The sequence below is a fragment of the Chiloscyllium punctatum genome, chromosome 16 (genome assembly GCF_047496795.1).
Source record: "Chiloscyllium punctatum isolate Juve2018m chromosome 16, sChiPun1.3, whole genome shotgun sequence".
NCBI classification, from domain to species: domain Eukaryota; kingdom Metazoa; phylum Chordata; class Chondrichthyes; order Orectolobiformes; family Hemiscylliidae; genus Chiloscyllium; species Chiloscyllium punctatum.
The window spans coordinates 38965791-38985937 of record NC_092754.1 but is presented as its reverse complement, the minus strand read 5'-3'; the positions used below and the strand labels follow the sequence as shown (position 1 = coordinate 38985937).

The following is a 20147-nucleotide window of genomic DNA, read 5'->3' as shown; positions in this document are numbered from 1 at the left end:
AAATGAATCACTTGCAATTTAGATACCAAATGTGCAAACGCAAAGTATTGCTGATAATCTGAATAAAAACCAAGTGTTGGAAATACTTAGCAAGTCAGGCAATATCTTTTAATAGAGAAACCGACACACTGATTCAAGTTAATGACTTTTTCTTAGAATTGATGAAAGATCACTGACCTGAAATGTTAACCCTGATTTTTTCCCAATGTTTTGTGACCTACTGATACAAAGCATATTTATGATCTTTTATTTAAACCAGAGTCATCATCTAGCTATAGAGCCAAACCTATAACAAAAGCATAGTACTGCAAAACAAACTAAGGCCAAACAGATGGCTTGTGCAGGCAAAGAACTACTAAGTCAAATATCCTCAAAACAAGTTGACAGACTAATTCACATTGTGCATTTGACGGTTGCTAAGGTTAAGCTATACTTATGCCTTGATCAGTGTTCCAGAAAAGAAGTCCATTGCTTATTGCTGTTGTATTGCGGCCTACCCTCTTATTCTACACAGTAAATATCATGATGTCTGCAACAAATGAAAGTTGGAGTACCTGTGAAACCTCCAAGGGTTCTCTAAATGATCAGATATAAATATACCATAGATTTAAATTGACTGTAACAGACAGGAGAATTTCAGATTGAATTTCTTTACTGACCTTAATTGGGCATCAGAACAGATGCTACTGGATTTAATACTCTTGATTGACAATGTATACACTAAGTAAAAACAATGACTGCAGATGCTGGAAACCAGATTCTGGATTATTGGTGCTGGAAGAGCACAGCAGTTTAGGCAGCATCCAAGTAGCTTTGAAATTTTGCCCGAAACGTCAATTTCGAAGCTACTTGGATGCTGCCTGAACTGCTGTGCTCTTCCAGCACCACTAATCCAGAATGTATACACTAAGGTAAATGATATGTCAGCATACTGGTAATTATATTGTACACATAGATTCTCTACAGTGTGGAAACAGGTCATTAAGCCCAACAAGTCTGCACTGACTTCCGAAGAGTATCCCAACCAGACCCATTCCCTCTTATCCTATCACACTACATTTTCCATGACTAATGCACCTAATCTACACATCCCTGAACACGATGGACAATTTAGCATCACAAATTCACCTAACCTGCATATCTTTGGACTGTGGGAGGAAACCAGAGCATCCAGAGGAAACTCGCGCAGATACAGGGAGAATGTGCAAACTCCATACAGACAGTTGCCCGAGACTGGAATCGAACCTGGGTCCCTGGTGCTGTGAGGTAGCAGTGCTAACCACTGAGCCACTGTGCAGTACTATCTGTGGCCAAGGTGTGCTTTAGAGCAAATTCACACACACAGTCCATAATCTATTGCTAATGTGGCTTGGTTTGCATTAAATACTTGCAGCACTGTGCCAGAAAGTTGAGTACAGAAACAGCATTAGGCACTTGCTTTCAGCCCAGAGAAAAGTCAATGATGCAAAGAACAAAAACTGAGCGACAGATGAAATCATGGCAATAGATCAGAGGTGACATTAGACACACTGGAAAGGAGAAGACAAGTCATATTGCGAATTTTGTTTAATTACAGTGCAGTCACACTTGTTCTTGCTTTATATCTTGTCAGATGCTGTATTGTGTCTTGTATTGATTTTAGTGTGTTACCACTAATGCCACTACTTTATCTCCTTTATTCATTTTGTGTGTTGTTTCATTGTGTCATTGATGCACCCCAGCACTGCACCCCGTCATTTCTGCTGACTTTTTATCAGGTTTTGTCACCAGAAAACCTGATGGCTAGGATGTAGGGATATTTTTTTAAATGTGTGACTTAAGTAGTTAAACAGTGAAATAATACCTTTCTGGAAGTAGTTAGCAAATTCTGCTACCTTGGATTAGGGTGACAGATGATCTGTCTCGTGGTACAGAATTTGATACATGCACAAGAAAAGCAGCTATCATCTTTGGCTGATCCATAAAAAGTGCATGGAATTAAATCAGGCTAACTATTGGGATCAAGTTGACTGAGAACCCTGGCATAATAAACAGCATCTTACCATATGTCATGACAGATGGATGACTTGCATCTATGTAGAAAAGAAACTCAGCTATTTCCGTCTTCACTGTCAATGGTATATTATGGGTATATCATGGCAGGGAAAAATCTCAAATGCATGAATGTGGTAGTCCTCCCAAAGGCTGAGTTCTGCATTTGATGCTATTCATTAAACAAAAGTGGTTTCTTTGGTACAAGCATGTCTGCAGGATGGAATTCAGTTGCATACCTGAGGAGTTTTGGTATGGTGAGGTAGCCAAAATCAGGTGACCAGCTTTGTTCTGTCTTTTATTGTTTTCTTCTGCACAAACCTCAGGGGTGCGTGCATGGCATTGACTTCTGAAACTGGAAGTCAGTGCTAGGAATGGCATTGGCATGCCAATCAGCATTCATGGGCCCTCAGAGTGGAAAGGCTGCACAGATTAAAGGGAGCATTTGCAACCTAAGATCCACTTCAGGGATGCTTGGAAGCATGACATAAAGGCCCCGGGGATATCATCTATTGGACTGAATTATTAGTGCCTCATGTGGGATGGTGTGCACCACATGGCCTCAGTGGCTGGCAGCAGACACCATTGTCGAAAGCAGCATCCTACAATGACATTTGGTAGCTTCATACATCTCAGCGATTGGCCTCTTCAGCCGTTGCCATTGCTTCATGATATCCCATTTGGAAATGATTTGCCTATTGCAAGTCCACCATCCTTTGTGGGTGAAAATATGCCATAATGTAAACTGAAAGGCTCACGGTCACAAGTGTCCTGTTATGAAGTTTCCCCCAAAATGTCATTCTCACTTTGATGGAATCTTCGATAACTTTATTGAGTTGGACATCTTGTATCTCTGTACCTTTGCTCTTTTGGAACTTAATTATTTTGTAAGTGGAACTAAAACTAGGGGCACTGCTTAAAAATAAGGGGTGTCCTATTTATGACAGAGATGAGTCTGAATTTCCCCTCTCAGGGTCTTTAGTCTTTAGAATACTCTTCCTCAGAGAGTAGTGGAAGCTTGGTCATAGAATCATAGTCTTTGAATGTATTCAAGGCTGAATTACATTTTTGATTTACTGGTGGGCTAGTAGTTATGTAGCAGGTAGACAGGACAGTGAACATAACCCCACAAACAGATTAGCCTCATTGAATTGAGGAACAAGCTTGATGGGGCAAAAGCCTACTCCTCTTATTTCTTATGATACTAATTTCATGTTTTTATGGAGATAAGTTTCCAGGTAATCACTGTCAATGACTGGCCTTGAGATTATTTGACCTTTGGGACTGATTCTAGCTCCCAGTGGGTTTTCAATGGGTGGGATGTGATGGGGATAAATGTATTTATAGGCTTGGATTTCGAGCCTGAGGATTTTTATATTATATCTCATCTGTGTACTCCCAATCAATGACAGTGAAGGGTAGAAATTACCAGCTGTCTGATGGGTGGAAACGTTCAGACAACCAGCTGGCATCAGAAGAAGGGCTACTGGCAAGAAAATTAAGGTGTAACTTCCTTTGGGGAGCAGTTACTTCAGCAACCAACAAAAATACTTTATGCAGACTGAGTGTGATATCAAATGTAATCCAGCATGAATTCAAAGAGTTGATTTTATTTAATGGCAGCATATTGATGAGTGAAAAGAGAGCAATGTATGTTTGCTGATTTGCAGAGACATTTGTGATGGGAAGAACGATGTAAGTTGTATCAATGAAAAGAAGTTGGATAAGCTCTGGTTCTGTTCTTTGAAGCAGAGAACGTTAAGGAGGGACCTGACAGTGGTGTATGAAATTATAAGGGGGATAGACAAGATGGATAGAAAGTAGCTGTTACCTTGAGTGAAAGGGTCAGTAACGAAGGGGCATAATTTTAAATTGAAAGGCAGGAGGTTGAGAGGGAATTTGAAAGAAATATTTTCATCCGGAATGTGTGATGTGGTAGGTGCTTGGAATACATTGCCTGGAACGGGTAATTGAGTGGGAAACCTTACAACCTATAAAAAGTACTTGGATGAACACAACATAACATTCAAGGCTTTGGGCCTAGTGTGGGAAGGTGGGATAATGTGGATGGTATATACAGTATTCTTGATGGTGCAGACTCATTGAGCTGAAAAGCCTCGTTATTGTATATGGTTCCTTGAATCTAAAGTAGGATGTTACAAAGACACAGTGACAGAGGAAAACTGAGGTACTTTATTGTGGGAAATCTTGATGTTATTCACTTTAGGCTCAAGAAAGACAAATTGGAATACTTTCTTGAAATTGAAAGCCTAGAAACTGTGGAAGAGCAAAGTGATTTAAGTGTCTTGGTGCATGAGTCACTAAAACCTAGTCCACAGGCACAGACAGTGATCAATAAAGATAATGAAATGTTAGCCTATATCTTGAGCAGGTTGAAATACAAATTACAAAGTTCAGTTGTTTGGAACCCCATTTGCAGAATTGCGCTCGTGATGGATATATCGCACCTTAGGAATGATCTATTGCCTTGGACTCAGTATAGTGCAAATTTGCCAGAATGATGTTGGATTAAATTATTAGGATGTGTTCCATGAACCTGGCCTGTGTTCCTTTGACTTTGTAAGTCTGGTAGATCATCTAATTGAGTTGCTTATAAATGTTTAAATGATTTCTCAGATTTCAGTAGATGTAGAGAATCTATTACCTTTGCTTGGGGAGACCGTAATAGGGGTGCACAGTGTTAAAATTAAAGTCTGATGTTTTGGCAGTTAAATGAGGAAGCATCTTTCATGCAAAATGTGCTGGGTACATGAACACCCCCCTCTTTCCCTCCCCCGCCCAAAGAAAACAGTAGATGCTTGTTCATTTGAAATTGTTAGAACTGGGGTTAACAGGTATCTATTGGATATGTACGTTTAGGGACATTGGTGTTAAGAGGATCATTGGTTTGCAATTGTGATAGCCCTGATCTAGGCTTGAGTAGGTTTGAGAAACTGAATGCTATACTCCTGTTTCAATGGGAGAAGGTGAGGACTGCAGATGCTGGAGATCAGAGTCGAAGAGTATGATGCTGGGAAAGTACAACTGGTCAGGCAGCATCCAAGGAGTAGGAGAATTGACGTTTTGGGCTTAAGTCCTTCATCAGGAAGCCCTCCTGTTCCAATGGTCCTAATTTTAATGACACGCAATTGACAAATTTCCACTTGGTTGGATTTTCAATGTATATATGATTGACAATACTTTGGCTAAATCTTGATTGTTGTGGACAGGTACCTGACCTTAGTCTAATTGGATATTCCTTTTGTAAAGAAACTGTTTGAAAAAAGATGTGATTTTGAAAATTAGCTACATATTTTAGTCCATATCTCAACCATTTTAGGAATTTTCATCAGAGTAACCACATGCTAAGATCAGCCAGGCGAAGTGTTAAGCAGTTTGCTTCAGGAAATTTTAGTCAAATTTCAGCATGGATAATTAATGAGTATTGTGTGTGTTGTCCAAAATGATTGCACTTTAGTTTTCTTTTAAAAGATATTCTTCACTGAAATAGTTTGCGGAATTTTCACATGTGCGACTTATTTGAGGGTGAAACTCTGTTGAACAAATAAGCCTGAATCTTACACTGTGAATAATAGTGACCTTCACAATGATAACTGATATTATGACTTGGAAGTAACTTGGACAGCAACTTGTGGCACATGAGCATGTACAGTTCAATACAAAAATCCAGCATTTGCAAGTTGGCCTGCAATACCATAAGCTTGGCTGCACTGGGACCATGCCAATGAATCAACATTGAATTCAGTGTAACATTGCAAAGTTCTTATGCGAAATGATTGCCTACTAGCTATTGGCGACCCACAAAACATGCTTGAAAAGGTTAAAGCTGGTGTATTCGGGTAATAGTGATTTCCTCATGGCATGGTCATTTTCAGTTAGTGCCAAACAATCTCTCTGGTCACAAATATTCAATTTTGTTAGTGTTGAATCTCTTTTCCCCTGTTTCTGAATTTGTTGTTGGAGATGTAATAAGTTCACTTCATCTTTTAATCTATCTGTCTGTTTAAATTTCATTTTTTTTTCCAGTCTTTATTTTGCAGTCCATATGATTTTAATCCAATTGGAGTTTCCAGCTCAGCTGCTCATGTCTCCATGAGAATTTTTCAGTCTGATTTGGTTGAAGAGACATGTTGTTACTGCCATGTGGAATCAGACATCCAATGGTGTTTCTCTTTATTCAACAGCTCATGAAACCTCCCGGGGCGGTTGTTAGCTTCAGGAATAGCAAATAGTAAATTCTATTCTTTTGGCACTGACTGTACAATCTGGACCACAGACTTGAATACCTGCTGTGTATGAATTGTCCTCTGGGAGTGTTTGGGCAGCATGGTGACTCAGTGGCTAGCACTATTGCCTCAGTACCAGGGAACGGGTTAAGTGCCAGCCTTGGGGCCGACTGTCTGTGTGGAGTTTGCACATTCTACTCCTGTGTCTGCGTGGGCTTCCCCTGGGTTCTCTGGTTTCCTTCCACAGTCCAAAAGTGTACAGGCTAGGTGAGTTGACCATGCTAAATTGCCCTAAGTTTCCAGTGTAGACTTGGTGGATTAACCATGTGGTGTTATGGGGACCTGTGGGCTTGGGTGGGATGTTCTTTGGAGGGTTGGTGCAGACTTGATGGACGAAATGGCTTCTTTGTACACTGTAGGGATTTTGTGATGCTAGGGTTATTAAATAGGCACACCATTGGACATAGCCATCACTTCTGAGTTTGCTCTTCAGCTAATATTTAATATTCTAAATTGGTACAGCATATGCCCAGCAGGTATAATTGAATCCAATTTTATGCTGATGCTGTGAGTGCAAGGCATATTCAAACTACTAATAATGCTGGCAAATTAGTGTATTATTTCTGCAGACTGTTTGTTTCACATCTGTAATTCTGAACTTTAATATTCTGTAAGGGCGGTTCTAAATTTTCCAGGTTTGAGAGAGTAGTATTTGATCTATGACTCATGCCCTCTGAGCAGCATGATCCTACTTACAGGGATTTTACGGAGTGAGAATTCAGCTGGAGTCCATCTCCTTTTCTTCCTTCTGTTGTCTGAGTTCCTGACTATTTGTTAAGTAGTTGAATGTCACGGAACTGAATGTACTGTTGATACTTGAGATATGAACAATGGAAATGAAATGAAGTAAAAGGTGGATGCTGGTCCCAGCACTTGGTTTGTGAGTTACCATGTTATGCAGTGGATCCCAACACACCTGCAGAAACCAAATCTTTAATAATTTGTCCAAAAGATGGAGGGTGGCACAAAGTGGTAAAATCCCTTTACTGGCAACAGCTTATCTCGTTGGAAATAAATGTGCTTGCTTTCCCATCCCACTGACTTTAGTTTTCAAAATTGACACATCCCTTATAACATGCCGCTTGTGTTGGGACGAAGGAACCTTTTGTTGGCAACATAGTCTTGGCATGTAAGTGCTCCGATAAAATGTGCTGAGATTTGAAGGTTTCCTGTAGAGGGCAGTATTGCACCAGTGAAGAGAAATGCACTGTTCATCGTTGTAAACTTAGTGTTACTTTGGTTCTTGGTGATTGGGCGAGCAGCTAACTTATTTCTTTGCTATTCTTGTTTCACACTGTAACTGTTTTCTGGTGAGGCCACAACAGATCTGCTGCAGGCTTTCAAGTTACATGCATCACTTTATTGAAGGCCTTTTTTGAACTCATCCTAATCTGACTGAATAGCACTGAAATAAATATACAGAAATCAAGATTCTTGCAAAGTGGGTGCCAGTGTGTGTTTTATGATGTTTTGTGTTATCCTGCTGTTACGGGCATATTAGATATATAAGTGATGTGAAATGTTCATAACTGGAGGGTATATTGCCGAATACGTTCCAAAATCCAGAATGAAAAACGATTAGAAATACTGAACGTTACTTCATCTTTGCTGCAGGCTTCTGCAAGATGCATTTAAAAATAGACCATCCTCTAAAACACTTTCTCTGACTTCTCAGCATTGCTCAACAGCTTTGTTTTGGTGAATAAAAGCAATGCATAATATGCCAAGAAAGAGCATCCAACATGTTGCATTATTAATTTCTCAGCTTTGTTTTAATGCTGTTTTGTGCTTTGATAAACTTGAGGATGGTAATTTGATTACTTCAGTTTTGGTGAGTCTGCCTCTGTAAGTTTCTTTCTGTATAATGTTTCCCTTCAACGTTTTGGTTATTTCTCACTTTGCCTCTCTGGGTTATTTTCACTCATTCACATTAAGAGGATTTTTGGGCAATAGAAGTTTCTCGGACTTTGACTATTGACTTTATTCATGACTAGACAGCAGAATGAAAGGGTCACAGTGATGTGTTGGAGGATCTATTTGGTTCATCTACTCCACATTATTTTCTGAAGCCAACCTTGATGTTTTAGGTGTACCATACTGTGACTTGCATAGGAAGCTTTTCCTGCCTAGGGATCGTCTGAAAAAAGTACTGTGCTCGTGTCTTTGTCTCCACTGCACTTGTTCTGAGGGTGTAACCTTACAGACTAGTACTACTGATATGTTTTCCTGTTTCCTGTTTAGTTTTTTGATGAGGGGAAAGTGGTTGATATTGTCAACATGGACTTCAGTAACACCATTGACAAGGTTCCTCATGGCAGACTGGTACAAAAGGTGAAATGAGATCTTATCGGGGTGAGCTGGCAAGATAGATACAGAACTGGCTTAGTTGTGGGAGACAGAAGGTAGTAGTGGAAGGCTGCTTTTTGGAATGGAGGGCTGTGACTAGTGGTGTCCACAGGCATCAATGCTCGGACCCCTGCTGTTCGTGATCTACATATGTGATTTGCAAGAAAATGTAGCTGGTCTAATTGGTAAGTCTGCAGATGATACAAAGATTGTAGTGTGGAGAGTGAGGAGGATTGTCAGAGGATACAGCAGGATATAGATCAGTTAGAGGTATGGGCAGAAAAATAGTAGATGGAGTTTAATCCAGACAAATGTGAGGTGATGCATTTCGGATGGTGAAGTACAGGTGGAAATTATACAGCGAATGGCAGAATCCTGAGGAGTATTGATATGCCGAAGGATATGGATGTGTAGGTCCACAGATCACTTAAGGTGACAGTGCAGTTAGATAAGGTAGTTAAAAAAGGCCTGTGGCATGTTAGCCTTCATTGGAAGGGGCATTTAGTATAAGGATAGACAAGTTATGCTGCAGCTTTACAGAACATTCAATAGGCCACATTTGGAATATTTCATACAATTCTGGTCACTACGCTACCAGAGGGACGTGGATACTTTGGAGAGGATACAAGAAAGGTTTACCAGGATGTTGCCTGGAATGGGGGATTTTAGCTATAAAGAAAGTTTGGATAGACTGGGTTTGTTTTCACTGGAACACAGGAGATTGAGGGATGACCTGATAAAAGTTTATAAGATTGTGAATGGCATGAGTAGAGTGTGGCTGAGGCTTTTTCCCAGGGTAGAGGGGTCAATTACTAGGGACACAGATTCAAGGGGTGGTGGGGGGGTGGGGGGAGGGGGATGGAAGAGTTCAAAAGAGGTGTGAGGCAAGTTGTGCACATAAAAGGTAGTGAGTGCCAGGAACACACTGCCAGAGGAGGTGGTGGAAGCAGGCACACTAGCAGCATTCATGAATAGGAATGAATACATGAATAGGAAGGGAACAGAGGGATACGGATCCTCTAAGTGAAGACAGTTTTAATGTACAAGGGCAAAATGTATCGGTGCAGGCGTGGAGGGCTGAAGAGTCTGTTCCTGGGATGTATTCTTTTTTTGTTCTTCAAACTGATGATTCCCCCATCATGGTTGATGTAGCCCTTGAGTGACATCATCCTACATCCCACACTACTGTTCTCAAAACATCCCCTCCTTCCTTGACCAGTGATAGCATTTTCCTTGTGCCCACCTTCCATCTGACTTTATCCATTGTAATATCTTCTCCATGACAGTATAATACCACGAGCACCCTTTTCCTCTTCTCCATTTCCAGTGTTTCTGAGGGATTTCTCTGTAATATTCTGGTCCAGTCTTCAATCAAACATCCTTCCCTTTCCACAGCACCTTTCCATTGCAAGCACAGGAGATGTAGACCCTGTCCTTTTGCCTTCGGTTTCTTCACTGTAGAAGGGCCCAGACTCTGCACCTTGGTGAAGCAGCGATTTATGTGTACTGCTTCCAATTCAGTATACAATAGAACCTCGATTATTCGAGCAAGATGGTGGGGAGTATTTTGTTTGGCTAATTGATCGTTCGGATAATCGATCTTATAGTAAACAAGCAGTAATTTATGAGTGCAGGTTATCTGAATATTTCTTTGTATCCAGCAATGCACACCATAATGCTGTTTAACTGATAACTGAATACTCAGTTACCTCATGCCGTTTTTACGGACCTTAGTGATTTTTGAGATCTTGTTTGAATAATCTGAAATTTGGATACTTGATGTTCGGATAATCGAGGATGTATTGTGCTGGACTTGCTGGTCATAAACTGGTCTGCTCTGCAATGACGAGACAAAATACAGATTGGATGCCTCCTTCTGAACAGCTTTGAACAATTTCTAGTCACCTTCATTTTAATTGTCCCCTTTACTGTCTGCCCTTGGTCTTCTGCAGTCATCTAATGAACTTCATTTGAACTTTTGATTTGACACTTTACAGCCATCTGGACTCACCCATGATATCAAAAAAAGATTGCATTCTCTGCTTCCTTATTTTTTGTCCAAGTTGTATTTTCAACTTTTTTTCTCTTGTTTTTGCTCTCAAATGGCAACTGTTCATCTTTCTATCATTCACAGCATCTCAAGGCAAATCTTTTGTTTCTTGACATGTCCTAATACAACTTCGTTTAGCATTGCATCACCAACTCTTTTGTCTCCCAATCTGTCACAGACCATCCCTTTTTGTCCCTTCGTACCTCTTTCACTTGCTTAAAACCCAGGCTATTCCAATTGTTTGCTGTTCTGGTGAAAAGTCATGGACGTGAAACTTGAACTCAGTTTCTCTCTTTACAGATGCTGCCTAATCTGCTCAGTATTTCCAGTACTGTCTGTCTGTGTTCCCCCATCCACAGCATTCCTCTTTGCTTCTCCATGAGCATGTATCTGAGGATGTCATGCAGGGTAAACAAGATGATCCTTTCCTCTTCTCATCTGGACATTCACTTGATGTGATTATAATATTGAGAATGTTGCATGTTTCAAATTCTCTAGTTTTGCTTAAATATGATTGATATGAATTTTTTTTCAGGATGGCATTTTTCAAGTTAATTTATCAGTGATGGGTTTTTGGAGAAGCAACATAGAAACAGGAATAGGTCATTCATCCCATCTGGTCTGCTGCTCCATTCAGTAGGATCATGACCGACCATCCACTTTCTCTCACTATCTCTCTACTCTTTGATGTCAACAGTCTCTGGAAATCTATTAATTGAACCTGTTCAGTGATTGAGCTTCTGCAGCTCTCTGAGGTAGTGAATTCCAAAGATTTACTAAACATTTGAGTAAAGAAATTCCCCCTCATGCCAACTTTTTTTGAATTTTGAAATTTTAATGTCAAAATACATGTAAAAAGAATTTTTTGTATAGTTAAATGCTGTCTGCTTTTACAAGCACATGTACCACCACCAAGCACACCTTCACCTCTTGTTTTCAAGATCTATTCTGCACAGAATATACATTTAGAATGTTTTTGAGGAAACTATATTTATACAAGCAAAAATCTGCCAAGGGATGCATTGTTCCACAAATATTCTTACTGAAGTTTTAACTTCTCATTTACACAACCGATTAGAAATCGAAGTTCATCAAACTCTAATCCAATGCTTCCTCTTCTGGAGTTCATTTAGAATCTCAATGGAACTTCTACCTATTTCCACAGCTGTTGCATATGACAAATGTGGTCATCTGTTCATCAGCACTACGAGTTTGAATCTGTGCATAAGTGCAATTCTTTTGTCCCTTGGTTTTCGACTCATGAGCTCAGGGAAACATCTTTGAGATACACTTCAAGAATTCTATAAGTTTCATTGAGGTCACACTAATTCTTCAAAACTCTAGAAAATACAGTCCCAGTCTCCTCAACCTATCCACATAAAACAATCCTGATATCTCAGGAATTAATCTGGTGAATCTATATTTTACTCTGTCTATGGCAAGTGTATTCCCCTTTAAATAAGGAGACTAAAGCTACACAGTACTAAAGTTGAGATTTAACCAAGATTATATACAACTTCACCAAGACATCTTTACTTCTACAATCCTTTTGGCACAAGCACTTCCCAACATCCCTCCATTTATGTGTCCGAGGTTGCTCCCATTTCTCAGGCTAACCACCTTTTCTGCCATCCATACAATCATTGAATCCCTACAGTATAGATACAAGTCATTCATCTCATTGAGTCTGCAATGACCCTCCAAAGAGCATTGCAACTAGACTCATTTCCCTACCGTATTCCTATGGCTAATCCAACTAGCATGTCTGTGGACACTGCGGCTTAATTTAGCATGGGCAGTCCAACTAACCTGCACAGGTTTAGACTGTGGGAGGAAGTCAGAGAATTTGGCAGAAACCAATGCAGACATGGGGAGAATGTGCATATTCCACACAGTCACTCAAGACTGGAATACAACCTGGGTCCCTGGTACTGTGAGGCAGCTGTCGTTGTGCCATCCTGCCGCCTACATAAGGCTGCCTTTTTTTTATTAACTCCACTCAAATTCTACATATTGTTCTTTCAATCTAAGATCCTATCCAGCGCATTTTTTGTCTTGTCCCTGTGGCACTGGGGTAGCATATTGGAAATCAAGGCCCTCAATTCTTGGAATCATCACCAAAAGTTAAAGGTACTATAAAATTGAGATAAATTCCCCAATATATCTGCCTTTTAGACCCAGGTTGACAGAAAACTGAGTCTGAACATAACTGGCGTGACTATGAGCTACAAATGCATAGATTCTAGTTATAGATAAATACTTGTAAACCATTGACATCTAACTCTGAGTTAAAAGCCTTATAACGTCTTCTGCTAGATGCACATACAGGGAGAACAACATGCTATGATGGGCACAGCAAAAGACTCGGAAAGCATGTCGATGGTCCCTGTTCACAAGGTTTACTGAGATGGTTCTTTTCGCTTGTCAGGACATGCTGCATTTTGATACTCTAGATATTTCCCATTGTTTGCAGCTAATACAGGGCGGCTGGTTCACAGCTATAAAATAAATTTCTTCCTGGTGAAGAACCACAGCTGACAGTCACTGCTGGGGAAGAAATAAACTGGATTTCTTGGCGATTTTTACTGAAGTGATAAGAGAAAGATGTGTTTTGGAGATCTGATCTCTCAAACCCTTACACTGTTCAGCTACCTCAGAGTTATTCACATAATTGTTGACAGGCAGCGAGGTCTTTGTCATTGATAAATGTTCATGATTCCATAGACCAGTCAGTTTCTTGTCACCCAAATCTGTACACTTGGACACAAAGTTCTGGCTCCAACTTACCTGTATTCAGATTTCCAAGCCTGCACGAACAAGTATCTGTGGAAGCACACTTACCGTAAGTGTCAGGTTACTTGGTGTTTTAAACAAATGCAACTATCCTCCAACAATACTTGGGTATTAAACCATTTCTTTTCCCATTTCACTACACAGTCAAAGATCAAGAAAAAAAAGACAGTCTTTACAGCCCTTAAGTGTGTTACTCCATGTCAGTTTGTTTTTTTCCCTATACCTCCTAAATGCCAAATATTCTTGGATATTCAGTTCCCATATTAAAAAAAAAGTAAAATAGGTAAATATAGATGTCGGATTTAAAAAAAAATGTTTTGACTGAGAGTGTATAGTGCAACAAAACATCTATCAACAGTGAACCAAAAGATTGAAAGAACTGCGGATGTTGGAAATCAGAAACATAAACAGAAATTGCTGGAAAAACTCAGCAGGTCTTGAGACACCTGTGGAGAGAAATCAAGAGTTCATGTTTCAAGTCCAGTGACCCATCTTCAGTTCTGTCAACAGCTTACTGTCTTAATCCCATTGTCAAGTACAGGTATTCACAATGTTATGGACCAGATCAAACCCTCAAGCTGTTTTAAGAAGATAGCCTCGACCCAACCTTTTCTTATTTTAAATGTCAATGTGAAGTCCCATGTTCTAGATGCAATACAACTGATAAAACTACTATATGTTAAGCAAAACACTATAATTAAAATACTAACAATAGAGGGGAATTTAGAATAACAACTCTATTGCAAAATGTAACCAAATATTAGATACAGTACCTCTTACTAATTAACTGTTCCAATATAGTAACATATCACAAACATGTCCCTTGCCAAAAAAGGCAAATTCAATCACACATTCTCACATGCAGTTGTCCAATCTGGGAGGAAAAAACATGAAGAGCAAATTCAGAGAGAGTAGCAGTCCGGAGATATTCACTGAAGCTCCCAATTCTGTTGAAATCCTCACAGCTTCTGATGCTACTGGCAAACCCATACCCAGAAATCCTGAGAGAGCTAGCTTAAAAAAAAAACTAAGGCCTCCCAAGCTGTTACTCAAATGGTCTTCATTAGCCAGCTCAGCATCTCTCATGCAATCTCTCTCTCAAAAAAAGGATAAAATAATCTCTTTAAAGCCACATCCTTGTCACAGCAATGACATGTTCTTTTTATATACAGTGCATGGCCTGCCATTGTCATGTGTACTGTCACTTGATCTTAAAGTCCAACTTAATCAATGCAACAATCCACTTTCAGCACTTACATTACATTTGTGAATTAGTGGTTGGGGAGTGGTGTTGTGGTTGGGTGAAAAATATTTTTCAACTGCTGCACTTTTTTTTGTGGGCGTGGTAAGTGCCAATGCAATACAATAAGGTGCCAGATCAGTTGTACTGTAATTTACTAGTCACTGTGTTTTTGCGAACATTAATATTTCTACTTGCACTGTCAGCATTGACAAAACTGATTGACTGTATCATTGTGAAAGGGACGTGATAATATATTTTATAGTGACTTTGTAATTGTCAAACAAATATAATATGGCAGCAGCTTTACATTAGATTAATTATTGTCAATCTGGTTTATTCAGCTCTTTCACATCTGGTTCATAAACTATCATAACTTTATACTAATAGTGCCTTTGAAAGAACTTTGTTTCAGGATCTTTTTTTTAAAACATTGCCTCTATAAATATTTTAATACAAATTGAAAATTGAAAATAATCTGGTCCGCCTGTATTCCTAAGGGATCAGGCTAATGTTTGTTGTAAAGGTTGTGGCTCTGGACGTTATCAGTATCTGTTGCAGCCACTAAATGTACTGCTGCATAAAATTGTTTGTTCTTGTGAAAATGTTGGAGAACACTCAAAATGCTGTATGTGACTGTTTTCTCCGGTGGTCGTGCCCGGTGTCACATGCTGTCAGTTTTCCTCACAAATGGATGGATACTGAGCTCTTTGACTAGTGACATTTTTTGCACCAGTTCTGTTCATAGCTTTTCAATTCATGTACCGTGGAATTAAATTTGATGAATTGTAAATTGAGGTACTTACTTTTCATTGTTTAATGGCAGTAAAGATGACTGAATATTTTGGAAAGATCAATGGAAGCTAATATCTCTGGTTAACAATACCTTAATTTTTCTATTCATTTATTGAAACCTTTTAAAATGATAATTAAAGTTAAAAAAACTAGTAAGTTATTGTACTGTCAACTTCGCTGTTCAATAAGATTGTGGTGGATCAGGTTGTGGTCATATTCTACTTTCCTGCCTGCCCGACCAGAACCCTCACTCTCTGATGGATTAAAATTCTGTCTTAATCAGTCTTGACTACATTTTATGACCTACCCTCCTGTGCTCCCTAAAAATCCTGCATTTCCCTTCCTGGCAGCACTGTAGATGTCCTTTCACCCAAGGACTGAAGTGATTCAGAGACACTTGGGAATGGACAATAAATGCAAGCCTTGCCAAATATACTGCATCCCATCTGTTAGGAAAACTTAGTTCCAATGGTTCTTTGAATAAGAAAGAGAAGCCAAGAAAGAAGTTTTACATTTACAGTTACTGTGTTTTGGTGCAGTTGAGTAAAAATGCTATACTTGCACAATTTCAATGAACTGTGAAGCTTAGATACTCAGCCGAACTGTTTAGAAGAGACTTAAACCAATGTCCTTTTCTTTGGTCATAAAGTTCCATTTTGGTAAACAAGATCATTTATGGAGAGAAGATGGTACAATGATAATGTCACTTCACTAACAATTCAGAGGACCAGGCTAATGCTCTGGGGATATGGGTTCAAATCTTACCAGGGTAGCTGGAGGAATTTAAGTTGAAAGCTAATCTCAATGATGGCCACGAATCTATCATTGTTTGTCATAAAAGTCCATCTGCTTCACAAATACCCTTTGGGAAAGGAAATGTACTAGCCTACATGTTACTCAGTATCCACAACAACATGATTGACTCTGAACTGCCCTTTTCACTCAGTTCTTAGGGTAATCAGGAAGGGGCAACTATTACTGGCCTTGCAATTGATGCTCACATCCCTTGAAAGATGGAAAAAAATAGCTCTATCCGAAATTCTACCAAATTTGGGCGGCATGGTGGCACAGTGGTTAGCACTGCTGCCTCACAGCGCCAGAGACCTGGGTTCAATTCCCGACTCAGGCGACTGACTGTGTGGAGTTTGCACGTTCTCCCCGTGTCTGCGTGGGTTTCCTCCGGGTGCTCCGGTTTCCTCCCACAGTCCAAAGATGTGCAGGCCAGGTGAATTGGCTATGCTAAGTTGCCCGTAGTGTTAGGTAAAGGGGTAAATGTAGGGGAATGGGTGGGTTGTGCTTCAGCGGGTTGGTGTGGACTTGTTGGGCCGAAGGGCCTGTTTCCACACTGTAAGTAATCTAATCTAATCTAAATGTATCTCTGTCTATAGTAGGCAAGACTTTGGTGAGTTTTACAGTTTAAACCCTATCTGCTAGTTGTTTACTTTATATTTTAACACTTTTTTGTCAATAGTATTTGTGATGATTAGCAGCTTAATTACCAACCACTTTGAATCTCCACATTGATGCTTCTTCCATTCTCCAGATCCTGGTGTGGGACTTAAACCCTCAACTTCTGGCTTACAGTAATGGGGCACCACAAGGCCTCCATACTCTGCTTCCAGTAAAAATAGGAAAAGCTGCAATAGGGAATTTCAGTCATTTGCTGAAGAGTAAATCCTGGCAAGAAAACAGTGCTTTCATGGGATAGCGGTCAGGTGAGGAGACTGTACCTTGCAATAAATGACAAGGTTTTGGAAGAAACTTTGACCAGTTGTTCACAATGGCACAGTATTGACCTGTAGGAAACACCTGAGTTCCTTGGTTGCAAACAGTTGATAGTCTTTTTAAATAAGTTGCACCCAAGGATGGCGGAAGTATTTTGGTCTGAGGGCTCCTTTGATTTTTTTTTCTTTTGCAGATTAGGAGAGAGTAAATTCATATCACCAGAAGTTCAAGCAGTGTTTGTTCTTCACTTTATAGAACCATGGAATTGTAGAAGAGACCCTTTGGTCCTTTGATTCTGCATTGCCAAAACTACACTAAATCTACACGAGTCTCACTTTCCAACACCAGGCCTTCAATGATATGACACTTCAAAAGCTCATCCAAGTAATTCTTAAAGACTGTGAGGTTACCTGCCTTAACTACACTTCCAGGCAGTGCATTCGAAACCCCTACCATCTCTGTATGAAAAACATTTTCCTCAAATCCTCTTTAAACCTCCTGCTTTTCGCATTAAAATTTTATCCCCTATTATCAAATTTAAGGGTCAATTATTTTATCCTTAAAATAAAGGGTGCAGCTGCTTTCTATCCATACTGTCCATGCCCCCATAATCTTATACACCTCTATAAGGTCCTGCGCCAAAGAAACAACCTAAGCTTATCAAGACTCTTCTTTGTAACTAAGAGGCTCCATTGCAGACATAATTCTGGTGCATCCTCTCTCAGTGCAATCACATCCTTCCTATAGTGTGGTGACCAAAACTGCACACAGTACTCCAGCTGTACCCTAATCCAAGCAAGACCCATACAGATCCATCATAACCTCCCCTGCTCTTATAATTTAAATCGCAAGTAATAAAGGCATGGTTCTCATATGCCTTCTGAATAGTTTGGTCACCACACTATGTGGAAGGATATCATTGTGTTGGAGGGTTTGTAAAGGAGATTCCCCAGGATGTTGCCTGGGATAGAGCATTTCAGCGATGAAGAGAGGCTGGATAAGCTCAGGTTGTTGTCTTCGGAGCAGACTAAGTTGAGGGAGAAAAGTTGAGGTGTATAAAATTACGAGGGCCGTGGATGTGATAAATAGAAAACAGCTGCTCCCCCTTGTTGAAGGGTCAATAACAAGGGGGCATAATTTTTAAGTCAAAGTCAGGGACTTTTAGGGGGAAATTTAAGGAAAGGTTTTTTCACCCCACCCAGTGGTTCTGAAATATCGACTGAAATGGGAGTGTAGTTAGGCAGGAAACTTCATAACCTTTAAAAAGTGCTTGTATGAGCATTTCAAGTGTTCTAACATTCAAGGCTAGGGGCCCAGTGCAAGAAAGTGGGTCTATTTTTGATAGTACAGACTTGATGAGCTGAAGATCCTCTTCTGTATTGTATGATTGCAGGAACTACTGTATTAATCTGCCCTATCACATTCAGGGACCTGTGGACAAGCACCCCGAGATCCCTGTGTTCATCTGAGCTTCCCAGTAGGGTCTGCCATTCATTTTTTTGCACATAATCTGCACTGCTCTAAAAATAGTGACACAAATCTTGGTGTGATGTCCACTGTGCCTTCACAGGTGTGTCATTTCAAACAATCAGCAGAAAGATTACCCTTTGTATAAAACCTTGTTAATTCTTTCAAATTTTTGTGTCACATTGTTCTTAATGATGTAGATGGCGTTGGAAAAATGATGACAGGGTGATGCATTCATGCTGAGGGGTTCCTCTATCATAACCTCTCTCCATAATGTGAGTGAATGATGAATAAACTATCCTCTAAGCACTGTCCACAAGGGATTTTTTTCCTTCAAATCATGCAAGCACTGTGGATTTGGAATACCATGCACTGAATGTATCTTCACTTCCAAAATAAACACTGATGTAAAAATATCATTCGGGACAGTGACTGAACAATTATAGGCAGGTCACCCAATCAGCAGGATTTGTCGAGGGTATTCCATGCTTGATTAATTGGGCTGAATGTTTTTAGGAGATCACGAGCAAGATGAATGGAGGTGTATCTATAGGTGTTGATTCATGGATTTCCAGAAGACATTTGATGAAGTTCCTTAACAAGGGGCTATTAACAGAAATGAGAGCACACAAAATTGGCTGATAATGATCTGAATTGGATTTGCAATTGGTCGGCAAGTAGATGACAGAGTTAGGGTAGAGAATGAACTTTGAATGATAGATCTGAGAGTTGGTGATCTTTTGGACCTTCATCATGTATATCAATGTCTTGGGCAAAGAATTGTGTGCCAAAACTTAGAGGTGTAATAAGTTGTGGAACTGGGACCAAAATGTTTTGAAGGGGTATAAACAGGTTATGTCTGTTAAGAATTTCCTGCCAGTGAGAAATTTCTCCCACTTTTTAAAAAATAACCAAAGAACTGCGGATTCTGGAAATCTGAAACAAAATCAGAAATTGCTGGCAAAACTTAGCAGGTATGACAGCATCTGTGGAGAGAAAACAGAGTTCATGTTTTGCGTCCAGTCTATGTCTGTTTTAAAAAAAAGATCATTGGAAGTGAAATGTTAACTCTGCTTTCTCTCCACAGATGCTTCTAGATCTGCTAAGATTCTCCAGTAATTTCTGGTTTTGTTTCAGATATTTCACCTTGTTAACATGATGAGAATTTTATAATTTTGAACACCTGTATGAAAATCTCCTCTGCGCTAAGGAAAATGATCCCAGCTTCTTTAGTCTTTCTAGACAACTGAACTTTCACATCTTTGGTGTTATTTTGGTCAATGTCAGCAGAAGGTTATAACACAAGGTGACTTAGGGGTTATTGTGCATGAAACACAAAGATACCGCACAGGTACAGTGGTAATCAGGAAGACTAATGGAATGTTTGCTCTTA

The 20147-nt window shown here is 39.7% G+C and overlaps 1 protein-coding gene across 10 annotated transcripts in view; it reads left to right on the top strand.

The window, feature by feature from the left end:
* The window catches only part of nphp4 (nephronophthisis 4), a 431145-nt gene that overhangs the window by 49679 nt on the left and 361319 nt on the right, over nt 1–20147 (top strand). The window lies entirely within an intron of this gene.